The sequence below is a fragment of the Bombus terrestris genome, chromosome 6, assembly GCF_910591885.1.
Source record: "Bombus terrestris chromosome 6, iyBomTerr1.2, whole genome shotgun sequence".
Classification (NCBI taxonomy): Eukaryota; Metazoa; Arthropoda; class Insecta; order Hymenoptera; family Apidae; genus Bombus; species Bombus terrestris.
In genome coordinates this window covers 1,246,645-1,259,160 of record NC_063274.1, presented here as the reverse complement: position 1 = coordinate 1,259,160, position 12,516 = coordinate 1,246,645, and the positions used below count along the sequence as shown (strand labels likewise).

The window sequence follows — 12,516 nt, the reverse complement described above, 5'->3', positions numbered from 1 at the left end:
CCCTCGACCGCTGCAGCCCGACCGACGTAAGTCGAGTCGAGTAGAGTGGAAGAGACGCTGGAAAGCGTTTGACTCGCAACACGGACGGGACACGGGAAGATGGACGATCGCCGGGATGACTGGTCGTTTCGGAGCGACGCGACGCGACGCTACGCGACGCTACGCGACGCGAAGGTGCGCGTGGCGTCGCCTTCCAAATCGAGCAACGATCCGATCGGCCGAGCGAATCGCGATAACGCGCTCGAGGATAACCGGTTATGGAAAGCTCGGCCGGTTTCTGTACTCGACGTTTTGTAATAACGAGATATTAAGGTAAACGGCGACGGTATCTCGTTAACGAGGATAGTCGAGCGATGTTGGGAGCACGCGCGACATCGAACAAACAGGTAGGATTACGGATTATTAGTGGCGGCCGTGGCGCGTACAGCACGCAACCTGCGGCCTCGTGGCCTCGTCTCTGTCGCAACGAACGCGGCAGAGCGACGGGGCGAAACGCTCGCATACGGCAAATCGGATAATCCGGGCGACAATAGGTCGGCAGGTTAAGCGTGTTTGCTCTTCTCTCGAAGACGCGCTCGCGCGACAATGGGGCCTGCGAGAGCGCTTTTCGTGGTTCGAGCGGAAGGAAAAAAGGCCGCAGTCGGAGGGAGAAAGAGCGAAAGAAAGGCGACTAGTCCGGAAGAAAGAAGCCCAGAGGGCCGTTACCTATTCCGTGGAGGTTGCGAGCGGCTCGACGGTACGAAGGGAAGGGAAGGGAAGGAAGGGGCGATTTTCGGCGAAAAGGAGGCGCGCACGAAAGCTCCGTGGCCCGGATGGCACGAGTCGCAAGCGGGCCAAGTGCACGCCCGAATCGGCCACAATGAGGCTAATCAACCGACGAGTGTACACACAATCGACAACAAACCGTATATATTCTTGGACGCCGAGGTCGGTCGAACGGTCGCAAGAACGATCTTTATCGCGTCGCCTCGTTCCAGGCTCTTTGCGCCCATCGACGTTTGTCCGGAGAAACCACTCGGCCGAAAGAGACGGACAGCCACCAGCTGTCTTTTCTCTGCGAACAGCCGAGAACGAGACGCGTCGAATCGCGCGGCTCTTCGTCCCGACGATTCCACGGATATTTAAAATCGGTTAAGAACGTCGCCTTTCGAACGCTATCGTCCGGCTAATTAAAATATTTCCATCTCGGACGAGGGTCGGGTTCGTCGATAGAGGTTATCGCGATCCACGTTTCGCCAACTTTCGCCTGAAATCGCGGCAGTCGGTGCGCGTCGACGCGACCGACAGCGGAGTGTCCGAGGAGCGGAGAGGAGCGGAGAGTAATAGCGAGAGGAGGAAGGAAGAAAGAAAGAAAGAAGAGACGGACCGGACGGCCGGAAGGAACGCGCAGCTGCCAGAAATCGACACGCCTACGAGGATTCGGGTTTGAAGAGGAAAACAGCGTAGAATGGATAGACGAGCGAACGGTCGAGAGGTCGTTATCTCTTTCATAGGGCGCGGAAAGCGAACGATTCGACGAAAACACGGCCCATTCTTCGGGCCGGGCACGCTCGCACGCTTCGACGGTCTCTGCTCCAACGAAGAACCACGATGCCTCCGATGTCGTGGCATTACGCGCCTGTCAATGTACAAATCACAGCCCATTTACTCCATTGAAAGCTGCGCTCGTTTAACGACACTTGGACAGGAGGTTGGGTCGTAAATTTTCACGGAGGAATCTCTCTTTCTTTTCTCTCTCTCTCTCTCGCTCGCTTTCGTCTCTGCCCGTTCGCACTGCGAACGAACTCGGTTCACCGAGAGGAACGTTCGGATCGTTGGAAAAACGCGTGAATATCGCTTAGGCGAGGCGCGTGGAAATCTCCGACGCTGCTGCGAGTCTTCGTCCCGATCCCGCCTCGTCTCATCTAGGTATAATTGCGCGTTTCGAACTCCCGACGCTAGCGGAATATCGCTCTCCTCTGCACGCACCAACCGTATCCTCGCCACGATAAAAACAGGTTGCTAATCGAGCGGACGAGAAAATGCCACGCGAGAGTCACTTTGCCGTCCCTTCGTTTTTCCATGCCGCTCATTTTTTTCGCCGTTGCTTCGCGTTCGATCGGCTTTCGTTTTCGCCGCCACCGCCGCTAATACGTGAAATAATTCCGCGCAATTTCCGGCGATCGCGGCGAACGATTCCGCGATTAATCGGATGTCGTTCGAAAACGCGACTCGCGATACTAGACGTTACAACGTGTAACGAGTACGCCGACATCGATGCGTCGATACCCGCGTACAATAGGTGTAGCAAAGAGATAACGAACACGAGCGGAACGAGTCGCGCGTTGCGCGGAATTAATTTCAACTCGATGGAAATTGAATTACATTTTTTCCACGAAACCCGGTGAAATTCCCGTTTAAAGGTGCGTTCGTACGGATCGTAATTGCAGGAAATTCGATCGGGTGCGCGCCGGAGATTGGATTATCGCGACGACCAAGTTTAATTCGCGACGTAACCGCTGCCTGAGCGGAACAACGCGTCACGATCGTTGGAAAAAGATGGGAGAAAAGCGCGCGCGAAAGGCAAAATATTCGGCGATTTGGACGCCAACGAGTCACCCGATGACCGAACGAAACTCGAGGCAAAGAGAGTCGAGGGAAAATCACGATCGCCTGGGCGCTCGACGAGTCGAGCCGATCCGAGCCGATCCGAGCCGATAAGTCGAAGCCAAGGCAGATCGCTGAATCGAACGATTCGCCTTCTTCTCGAACGCGACCAACTTCTCCACTACCATCGGCTTCGCCTCTCGAAACCCGTTCGTTTAATCGCCGCGCAAACCGCAATTTACGATAAACCGTCGGTAATAGTCGACGTGGTTTCGATGGACGACGACCAATAGACGTAATTTATCGCGCGGTTCGGGATAAACCCCGCGTCGATGGAACTGGTACTCGGTCCAATTCGAGTATCTTCGGTCGACTAATCGACGCCTGGTCGCGCCGAGTCGCGCGTAAACTATCTTTTCTCGGACTCGCGGGTCCCGGCGAGCTGGGGCACCGAGGTGTGACCACCAGGCGCGGCACTCCACAGACCGGTTACTTTTTTCCATTGAAACGCGTCGACGTAAATCGCTCGGACTGTCCTTTCTATCGGGCGATATTCACGGTGAAGCGGCCGCGTCGCCGCCCGTATAAATCAACAGCGAGAACCGCCAACTGGATACTCGCGACTCGCGTCCGAGCTAAGGGAACAACGGCATCGCGAAATGTCTCTCGGACGTGGATACGCGCTTCCGTCGTCGCGTCGTCGGTGCCCGCTCGCAAGGAGGAATTTCGAGTTTGAGCGAAGATCGAGCTGGCGCGGCAACCGTTGCGTCGATCGTCGAGGTTCGGCCGCGATAAAGCGAGTACGCGTCGCATGGCATGGCACGGCGCGGCACGGAACGTCGTCGAGCAAGTGGACGGAGAAGGAGGGAGGAAGAAGGAGAAGACGGGAGGAAAGGACACAGGGTCCGAGACCCCCCACCGTTCAATGAGAGACATTTCTCATCATTTTCCATTCAGAAGGTCTGAGTTATAAGCCCGCTACGTCCTCTATCCTGGCACAATCGTTCGATTTATTATGACCGCGAGAACCGCCTAATGAATTTAATTTCATATTTCACGGCCGGTAAGTAGCCGGGGGACGATGGCGTCGTGAATCGCGCAAGGGACGCGGGGGCTGCCGCGTTTACTCGGCGATTTAGCCGTTGCCTGACTCCGTGGGCCATCGCCGGCCGGTTCGCCGTCGACGAAAAAGAAAGGATCTCGGGATAGGTGTGTCTGGAAACGGACGAGCGAGGGTCGCTCCTCTTCCGGAAGGTATCAGGCTTTTCGACTCCGATATATCTCGAGCTTTCTTTCGCGAGCTTTACAGCGCCTGCCTAACCCGAAGTGGCGCGCTCTCCGCGTGTATATCTCGCGCCGACGTTCCTCCTGGAACGCGGACACCCAACGCGGCGCATAAAAATCAAACGACCAGCGACCGCTCGTATTCTTTATCGTGGCGCGATTTATCGTACGGTCGAGGCCGACCGTTACGAACGGCACGGAGGGCAAGAGTCGCGACGATCGAACGAAGCAAAGTCCAGCGCGAAGTGGCTCGTTTCGAGAATCGGCTGGACTCGAGGAAGAAACGCGGTCGAAAAGAAGCGCGTGGTTTTCCGGCTTTCGCTGTCGGGCTGGCAGAACGGTCGTCTCCCACTCCTTGTCGGCGCGACGGCGAAATAACGGTTGACTCGCCGTTTGCCGCCGGTGGCTGCCGCTCCGCGCCGCAGGAACGATCCGCGGTAGTTAAGTTATTAAATTTATCTCCTCCAGCCAGACTAAAAATCGCGGTGATTTATTATTTTTTGCTGCTTAACGACGCGGCTACGGAATATGGCCCGGAGTAAGTACGTCTCCCCAGTTTCCAGACTCGTTCCTCTTCTTCTGCTCGGACCGCGCCACGCCGTTGCGCGCCTCCTAGCTCGTCGGCTTTTTTCCGAGCAAGCGACCGACCCTCGGGATAACTCGCCGCGATAAATTTCCCTCCTCGCGGTTCGTCGTCGTTCTCCGGCCGCTCGCTTCGACGAACGAGAACGACTATCGCGACCGACGGCTCGCCGTCTCTCTCTCTCCTCTCTGTTGGAAGCATCGAGCATCGAGGGTGTCTGCGATCGGCGACTTTGGATTATTCGCGGTTGCGGGCGAAACGAGAGCGAAACGAGAGCGAAACGAGAGCGAAACTCCGGTCCGAACGTCGACGACTCGACGATCGGTGGATCGGTGCGCGAGTAAGTGGCCGAGACCGGACGGCGGAAGGTGGCGCGTGTGACGCGGCGAACACAGGCGAATAGAAGCGAGTAGAGGCGAGTAGAGGCGGGTAGAGGCGAGTAGAGGCGAGTAGAGGCGAAGGGAGGCGAGGCGCGCTCGTAGGTTCCGCATTCTTCGAGTAGCCGAGAGCGAGAATGCAGGCTCGTCCTGTGGATGAGCGCGGTAGTTGCACCTTGACGCGATGCAACCGCGACACGGTTCGCTTCGCTTCGCGCGTACTCGATGCGCCAGGCACGAGAAGAGAAGTCGGCAGGGCTTTTCTCTCTTTTTCTCTCTTCGCAGTTTGGTCTACGGGTCGACTAAACGGAGTCGCGGCAGGGCAAACGGGCAGACGAGCGAACGAGCCAGCGTGCGAGCGAGCGACCGACCGACCGACCGATCGACCGTTCCAACGACCGTGCGACCGAACGACCGATCAACGGTCGGCCGACTGACTGGCCGGTGCAGAGACGCGGCGAGGGCTAGCTAGCTGGTCGGGCAGCCTTCGAGCAACCGAGTAGGCAGGCTGATGCACGCGTAGCTTATAAAACGACGGATTCCCTCGAGTATATCGAGAGACTCGTTCTCGCGCACGAACCTTGACGCTAATGGCATGCATTACCGCTAATAATAGTCGAGGAAGGAGGAGAACGTTCGGCGAGAGGGATAGAAACGGAGATAAACGCGGACGGGTAGAAGAAACGAGATACACGGAGCACGAGCGTTTGGAAAAATTCGCGCGTAATTACGACCGAACAAGAGGCAGAGAAAAAAAGAGCACGAGCGCGTGCAAGTCCCGCGCTTCCTGTTCTCTCCACGCTTTGCCGTTTCTCGCCTTGTTCTGTTCGAGTTGTTCGCGCGACGCGGAAGCCGATGCGCTCGCTCCTATCGCTCGGTGGTTTCTTCGCGATCGCCTCGTCTTTCGTTTCCTCTTTCCGCGAAAACGCAGTAGCGCGAGCGAAACGACCCGCGTCGTTCGAGCGATCGCTCTCGCGAGTGCATCGCGCTTAAAGACGCGCTTAAAGACGCGCTTAAAGACCACGGTCGATACCGTTACCGCGCGTCGATGACCTTTCGCAACGTTCGGACGCGGCTACCGTTTTCGAACGAAACGAAACGAAACTACGAATCTCGAAGACGCGTTCGCGTTCGAAATTACGAAGCCGTTGGAAGTTAACGTAACTGAGTAGGTAGCGATCGGCCCGTGACTGGAACAGCCAGCGTGCTTATCAAAAGAGAATCGACAGACGGAAGACGGTCGATCGCAGGTGACGCGAAGCAGCTGGCAGTCGGAGATACGAAGATCCGGAGACGGAACGCGGGGCAACGCGAATCGACGTCGTCGAGAAGCTGCACGGTCATTCGAGCTAACTAGCCGAGACCCGTTCGGACCGAAGCAACTCGACTAATTGCAAAATTGCGTGCCGCGTGAACGACAACCAACGCGATTCCTCGATTCGAGCAAGCGAGTCGGCGAACGCGAGTTCCGACAAGGGGAAAATACGGAACGGTGGGCGCGACGCGACGCGGCGATCGCAAACAGCGAGGTAAAAATCCGTGGATAGGTGGTCGGATTATTTATTTGGTCGGCGGCCGTTATTACGCCGAACCGTGAAACCACGGAACGAGCAAAGTGGCGAGGGAGCAGAGGGTATATCGAGGCACGGGGCAGCGATATCCCTCGTGCCGGTAGGTTGCGACCCCTGCTGCTGCGGCTGCTGTCGCTTCCTGGGGGAGCCACGACCCCTCGTACTTGGAAAATAATTCTATTAGGTTATATCGCGGTCTGCGTGAATGACGCGAGCACGCTTCGCTCAAGGGTGGTCAGGGAGTCTGCGGTTTGTTACGAGTAACCAGGGTCGCTCCGTTCTCTTCGCGCAACGAATCCGCCTCGGGCCTCGCGCTTCCTCCTAGATTGCCAGCGAATCTTATTAAGCCCCTAATTACGTCCAATCTATCGCGTTACCAGGCGTCCGTGGAAACTCGCTTCCCTCTCCCCTTCTCCTATTCGTCTACGTATCTATCCATCCGCCCGTCTATTCGTCAGTCCAGACTTTCCCAACCTTCGATAGGAATTTCCCGATCGTCCAGCGTTTAACGTTCGTTCGGATCGCGCGAATATTTCCGGCAGACGCTAGACGATGCGCGATCAGCCCTCCTTCGCTCTGCTGCGACGCGTTTCCAACGTTCTGGGTAGGAGGCGCGTATGCTGGGTGCTCGGTCGTATATCTCGCGCGTGTATAAATCAGCAATGGGCGGAACCGACACGGAGAGACACCGTAGAGGTTGGAAGGAAACCCGTCTCGCGAACCACCGGCTCCTTCGATTTATCGCCGGCTAAGGGCAAACAGATTCGCCTTCTTTTCCCCTTCTCCGTCCAGATGCTCGCGTTTCACCCGCGATAATCGTCTTCTTTCCCTTCCGCCCCCTATTTACGCGCTGCCAAATCCTCCTTCGTCGGAGGAGGACACGGTCGTCGTTTCCTCGAGACGGTTGCAAGCCGGTGTAGCGGACAGGGCGAACGGACCGCCGGAGAAACAGACTCTTTTTCCCACGAGCAATTAGAACGAGGGTAATTTCAGCCGGCCAATCGATCTCTGACCGACTGGTTCCGGTTCTAGGAAGTAGGACGAGCCGAGTATCCTCGTCGACCACGGCCAACGTCTGCTCCGGTCCGCCTCGAGTCCGCTTTATCGCGACTCGAGTCTGTCGACGTAACAGATTCGACAAGCGCGTCGATTCCGTCGTTGCTCCGCCATCCTCGCCGGAAGCCTATCATCGCCAACGACTTCGAACCGTTTCGAAGCGGCGAAAATCGAAACGTACGCGTACGGCAACGTTGATTTGCTCGGACGGTGGCTCTCGATCGGCTACGAATCGCCGCGCTACGTCTCGCCACGACGGAACTGGTTTTCTAGTCGGTTACTCGCGACTGGCCACGACCGTGTTTCGTAGTTACGCGCAAACTTTCGTTGGCGCGGTGAAATTTCATTAACGCCGGCGAGTACGCGAGACCGGACGAGAATAGAAATCGGCGATGCGGTATTTTTTAGTTTGTCGCGAGAGGATGGCCGGCGGAACGGGTGTCCGACGACTCGCAGCGACCGCCGCAAAGACGAAGAAATCGAGAGAAAAGGGAAAAGGGAAGAGGGGAAAGGGGATGCCGAGAGCGGGAGCGAAACCCACTTAACCCGTTGTGTGCCGCGCGTCAAAGAGGCGGTGTTGCTCGCGTCGATTCGTCGACGCGTCGCCCCCTTCCCCGAAAATGGCATTACTCCGGAGGAGAAAGCAATCTCGGAAGAGCGCCGCGAGAAAAACACGCTTCCTGACTATAAAATATTCCGGCAGGTTATTTTCTCGCGAGTCGTCTGCTCGCGAGGGTGAGCTGGAGCACGAGGGTGACCAACCCTTTGTCGCCGCGGCAAAGTATCTTCGCGACGATTACGTTCTCGTCGCGATCCGCTTTAACAACGACCGGAAGAGACGAGGGAGCCTATAAAGCCGGCCGTCTCCGCGCCGCGGGGCGATAAACTCGATCTCGGCCGACGAGCGGCAGATGCGAGTTCCGCTAAGGTTGGAGCGGCAAAACGCGATTCTTCCGGCGACCACGATGCCTCGCGCGTTTCACCACCGCGAGATCGCACCGTCGTTCGAAAGGGCAGCAGATCGAGCGACGCGAGCTTTCGCAAATTTTCCACAGAAGGAAGAGACGACAGGCGTAAAAAGCGTAGAGGAAAAGGCGGGAGAGAGAGAGAGAGAGAGAGAGCGTGCGTTGGAAAGGGGACGAGGATAGGGGGAAGAGGAGGCCTCGGAGGGAGAGGTCGCGCGGGAACGAGAACGGTCGTAGAGCGCGCTGGAGGCGAGGCCTGACATTTGGTTACTGACATTTTCACCCCGGGGTTGACGGCGGGCAACCCTTTGGCGTTACCCGCGCTCAATCACTCCATTGTCTCGAGCGGCGCTCGTTTTATGCTCGCGTCAACGCTTCATTATGGGGCCCCGGGTCCGGTCGACTTGGCTTCTATAGCCCACGTGCTCGGCACATTGTCTATCCCCAAGAATATATTACGCGCCCACGCGATCGCGAACCTACCGCCTCGCACCGCCACGCCGCCACGCCGTAAGCCGTGTACCGGGACACGTCTACCGCTTCGCTTCGCGTTTCCCTACCTCCGCTACCGAGAATTCTTCGGCAGCGTTTCGACGACATCGACCGGAACGCGAGCGAAAGAGTATCGATTCGGAATATCGTGTCCGCTTCTTCGAGAATCCAGTCTCTCTCTCTCTCTCTCTCTCTCTCTCTCTCTGGTCTCGAAATTTCTCTCGCCGAATCGGAGGATCGACCGAAACGGCACGTGGAAAGGGAGAAACGCGTTCGGTCGCGGTCGACGGGGTGTAGCGTGGCACGGTGTGTGCCATGCCATGGTATGGTGTGGTGTGGTGTGGCGTGGCGTGGAGCGGCGAGACATACGAGCAGACCGGCCAACGCGGCAATTAATTACGGTGTAAAGTCGCGGGCTGTTCGTATTCGATTAATTACCGCGGGTACCGCGCGATCGGCGTCCGCATAATTGACATTGTTGCCGCATTGTTTACAGTAGCCAGTGAATTTATCGATGGTGGAAGGAGGCGTAGCGTTGCATGGCACGGCGTTGCTCTCCCGACCGCTCACTCTCCACCGATAACCGGTCGACCGTTTCGTTCGGTTACCTCGCCATCGCCAATTCCTTTTTTTCTCGCGTTTCCCCTGGATCTCGATATCTGGAGAAGCGAGAGAGCAAGCGATTTTCGTTTCGTTGGCTATTTTTCCGAGGCGACGTTCCGGTCGCTGGCGCGGAAACGACATCGGGAAAAGGTCGGCGAGACGAAGCGGGTATCGGCCACGAAAACTCGACGGTACGGGCGTGCGAACCACGCGACCAGCAAAAAGGTCAACGAACGCCCTTCGTAAAGCGAAGCGAAGAAGACGGGAGACGGTGGTTCGCTCGATGAACGATCTTTCGTCTTCGACGGCCAGTCTCCAAGTACCTTTTCCGTGCTATTCTGCTCTTTTCACTCGTCTCTTTCCTTTGCCCCGTACATCGAGACAGGTACAGCCAAGGTCAAGTTTTTTAGCCCGCCGTAGCGCACCTCCTCTTCCTGTTCCTGGTTTTAGATCCCGTTCCCCCCGTTTCCCGCCCCTCTTTGTCGGGCCGTGTTGTTGCCCGTTTTTTCCAGCGGACGGCAGCGTTCCCGAGCGACGAAAGAATAGGCGCGACGGCTCGAGCGGTCTCTGTTCCTCTCGAGGTTGCGGTCGTCGGTCCTTGTCCGGATCCGTCGTGGGTTTCTCGGTCTGTCGGTGCGGCGCGGCGTGCACGTAACACCACGGACCGGTTTCGAGAGCGGCCGCGGGGGCTAAATGTCAACAACGGCATAACGGCCCGGTTAGAGGATTACCCCCGGTGTTCGCCCATCGCCAGAGGGTAACGCCAGACAAAAGGTCGTGAACTTTCCGCGTGTTATAATCCGTCTGAGAGGGTTCGCGGCTTCTCTTCTTACGATCCTTCTCTTCCGATGCGTGCGTATCCACGTGCTCGCGACGCGATCCTCTACCTCTGCTCTACGCGTACTCTATACGCGTATTCGCAACGTCCGTTCTGAAAAATCGCATAGAAAGAAAGGAAAGAAGGAAGGGAAGGTGTCGCCAAGCAGGGTAAGAGGGGCTTCGCCGGTCCCAAAGATTCTCCGCGTAACAGGTAACGCGAACGCCCTAATGGGATCGGCATCCGAGTCGTTAACATGACAATATAGATGCTAAACGGTACGCTTATAGGTGTACCGTTTTGTAAGTAGCAACCAGAAGGCACGTACGACGATTAAATGCGTGTCGCGTCGGGCCGATGCGTACGGCCGATAGGGTCGCGAGGCATCTTGTCTCCAAATACGAGCCTTGTTATGATAATCGGTGCTCGCGCCCCGTTATACCTTCCACTCCCCTCGCCGGGCCAGAGACCGCGTCCCTCCGTCCCCCTTCCGTTACCTTCGCGTTTTCGAAACGAGAGCTCGTCTCCGAACGACGAATTCGCTCCGTACGACGCGTACGAAGAATCGATTTTTCCTGGCCGCGGCCGTTCGACTCCGCTCCGACGGTCCGTCCAGACGGAATTCCTCGTATCGTCCCAACTACCGCGATCTGCCGTCTGCGACGAATAAATCGCATCCACGGTCGTTATCTTCAGCGTCGCGCGCGAAAGGAAGTACGAGGCGCCATCGCGTCCATCAAACTCGTAATTACCAGCGGGAGACCGCTTTCTCCGAGCCGAACGAGAGTCGTCCGAACGAATTTTCGATGGATCGACGTCCGACGACGAAACGGTCGATCGAAAGGCAGAACGGCGTGTAACTGGCGCGAAACGCCACTCGATACGCGACAACCGAACCACTCGCTTTCCGACAAACTCGTTCGTCCACGCTGTTCCAACGCGTCTCAATTTCGCCTCTTGCGACGTCTCCTCGGACTGCGAAAACTCGACGGTATATTTAGAAAAATTCGTTTCGAGACACGATCGATACGGCTTCTTTCTCCGGCTCTTTCGTCGATATACCCGACCGGTCTGTATTGCGTTCGGCTTACGTTATCCGTGGCACTCGTGATAATCCCACGATTTTGCGAATCAGCGACGCGACTCTTCTCGCGAGCGAGGGAACGACTTTGCCCGTCGCCTCTCCGTCGATGTCGCGTACTTTTACTTTCTCTCTCGCTCTTTTTCTCCATGTCCGATCGATTCGCTCGGTGCTAAAATTTCGCACTTTCTCTCCGCGGCGAAGACACGCCGATTCGCGTGTGTAGCTACACGCGTACGACGAAGGCAGCCGGAGAGACGAACAACGCGGAGAGGGATCGGCGCAGCTCGACACAAAGCATCCCCCGAACACCCTTTCCAAGTCGGAGGTGACGTCACTGACAATGGAAGGTCGAGCTGTGATTAAAGATCGAGAGACTCCGTAAAAACTCCTTGAAAAGTGTAGGAACGAAGGAGAGAGCGGGAGGACAGGCGGGCCTACCGGCGTGAAATATTGCCTGCGCGGCACCCGACAGCTATATGACGTTTCCGAAGGGCATGAAAGAATCTCCGCCTCTGTCTATCGCGCTCGCTCACGCTATCGCTGTCGCTATCGCACTGACCACCGCCGCCTCTTCTTTCTACTCGCGGTCTATTCTCTTGGCCGGGTTCGGTCCGTTCCCTCGAACCGGGTCTCGTTCTCTTTAAACGCGACTCGTCCGTCCGCTCGTTCGCCGGCCGACGGACCGATGGACGCGCGACGCGGTGCAAAGAAATTTCGGAAAAGCGCGACGACGAGGTATCGTCGGCTGCGCGAGACGTCGATACACCGAACGACGGAGGGAACAAAGCGAAGGAACGTCGCGGCGAAGAATTGAAAGGGTGGCGTGGTCTTGGGAGTTTAAAATCGGTTAATTTACGGCGAGGCTGGTCAACGAGGCGCCAGGGCATTTAACCGGTTAACGCGAGCGCAGAGCACGCGGGGTAGGAGAAATCGTGATCGAGCGACGAAGAGGAAAGAGGTCGTGGCGCGACGCGGCGTGGCGAAGCGTGGCAGCGAGGAGAGGAAAGGCGCGGAGAGACGCCACTCGACGCTATTATTCGAATTGATGCGGTGAATTGGCGCTGACGACATCGGAGCGCCAATCCGACCGTTTGTTTA

The 12,516-nt window shown here is 57.1% G+C and overlaps 1 protein-coding gene across 3 annotated transcripts in view; it reads left to right on the top strand.

Moving 5' to 3' along the window:
- The window catches only part of LOC100650869 (steroid receptor seven-up, isoforms B/C), a 52,553-nt gene that overhangs the window by 36,524 nt on the left and 3,513 nt on the right, over positions 1-12,516 (top strand). The window lies entirely within an intron of this gene.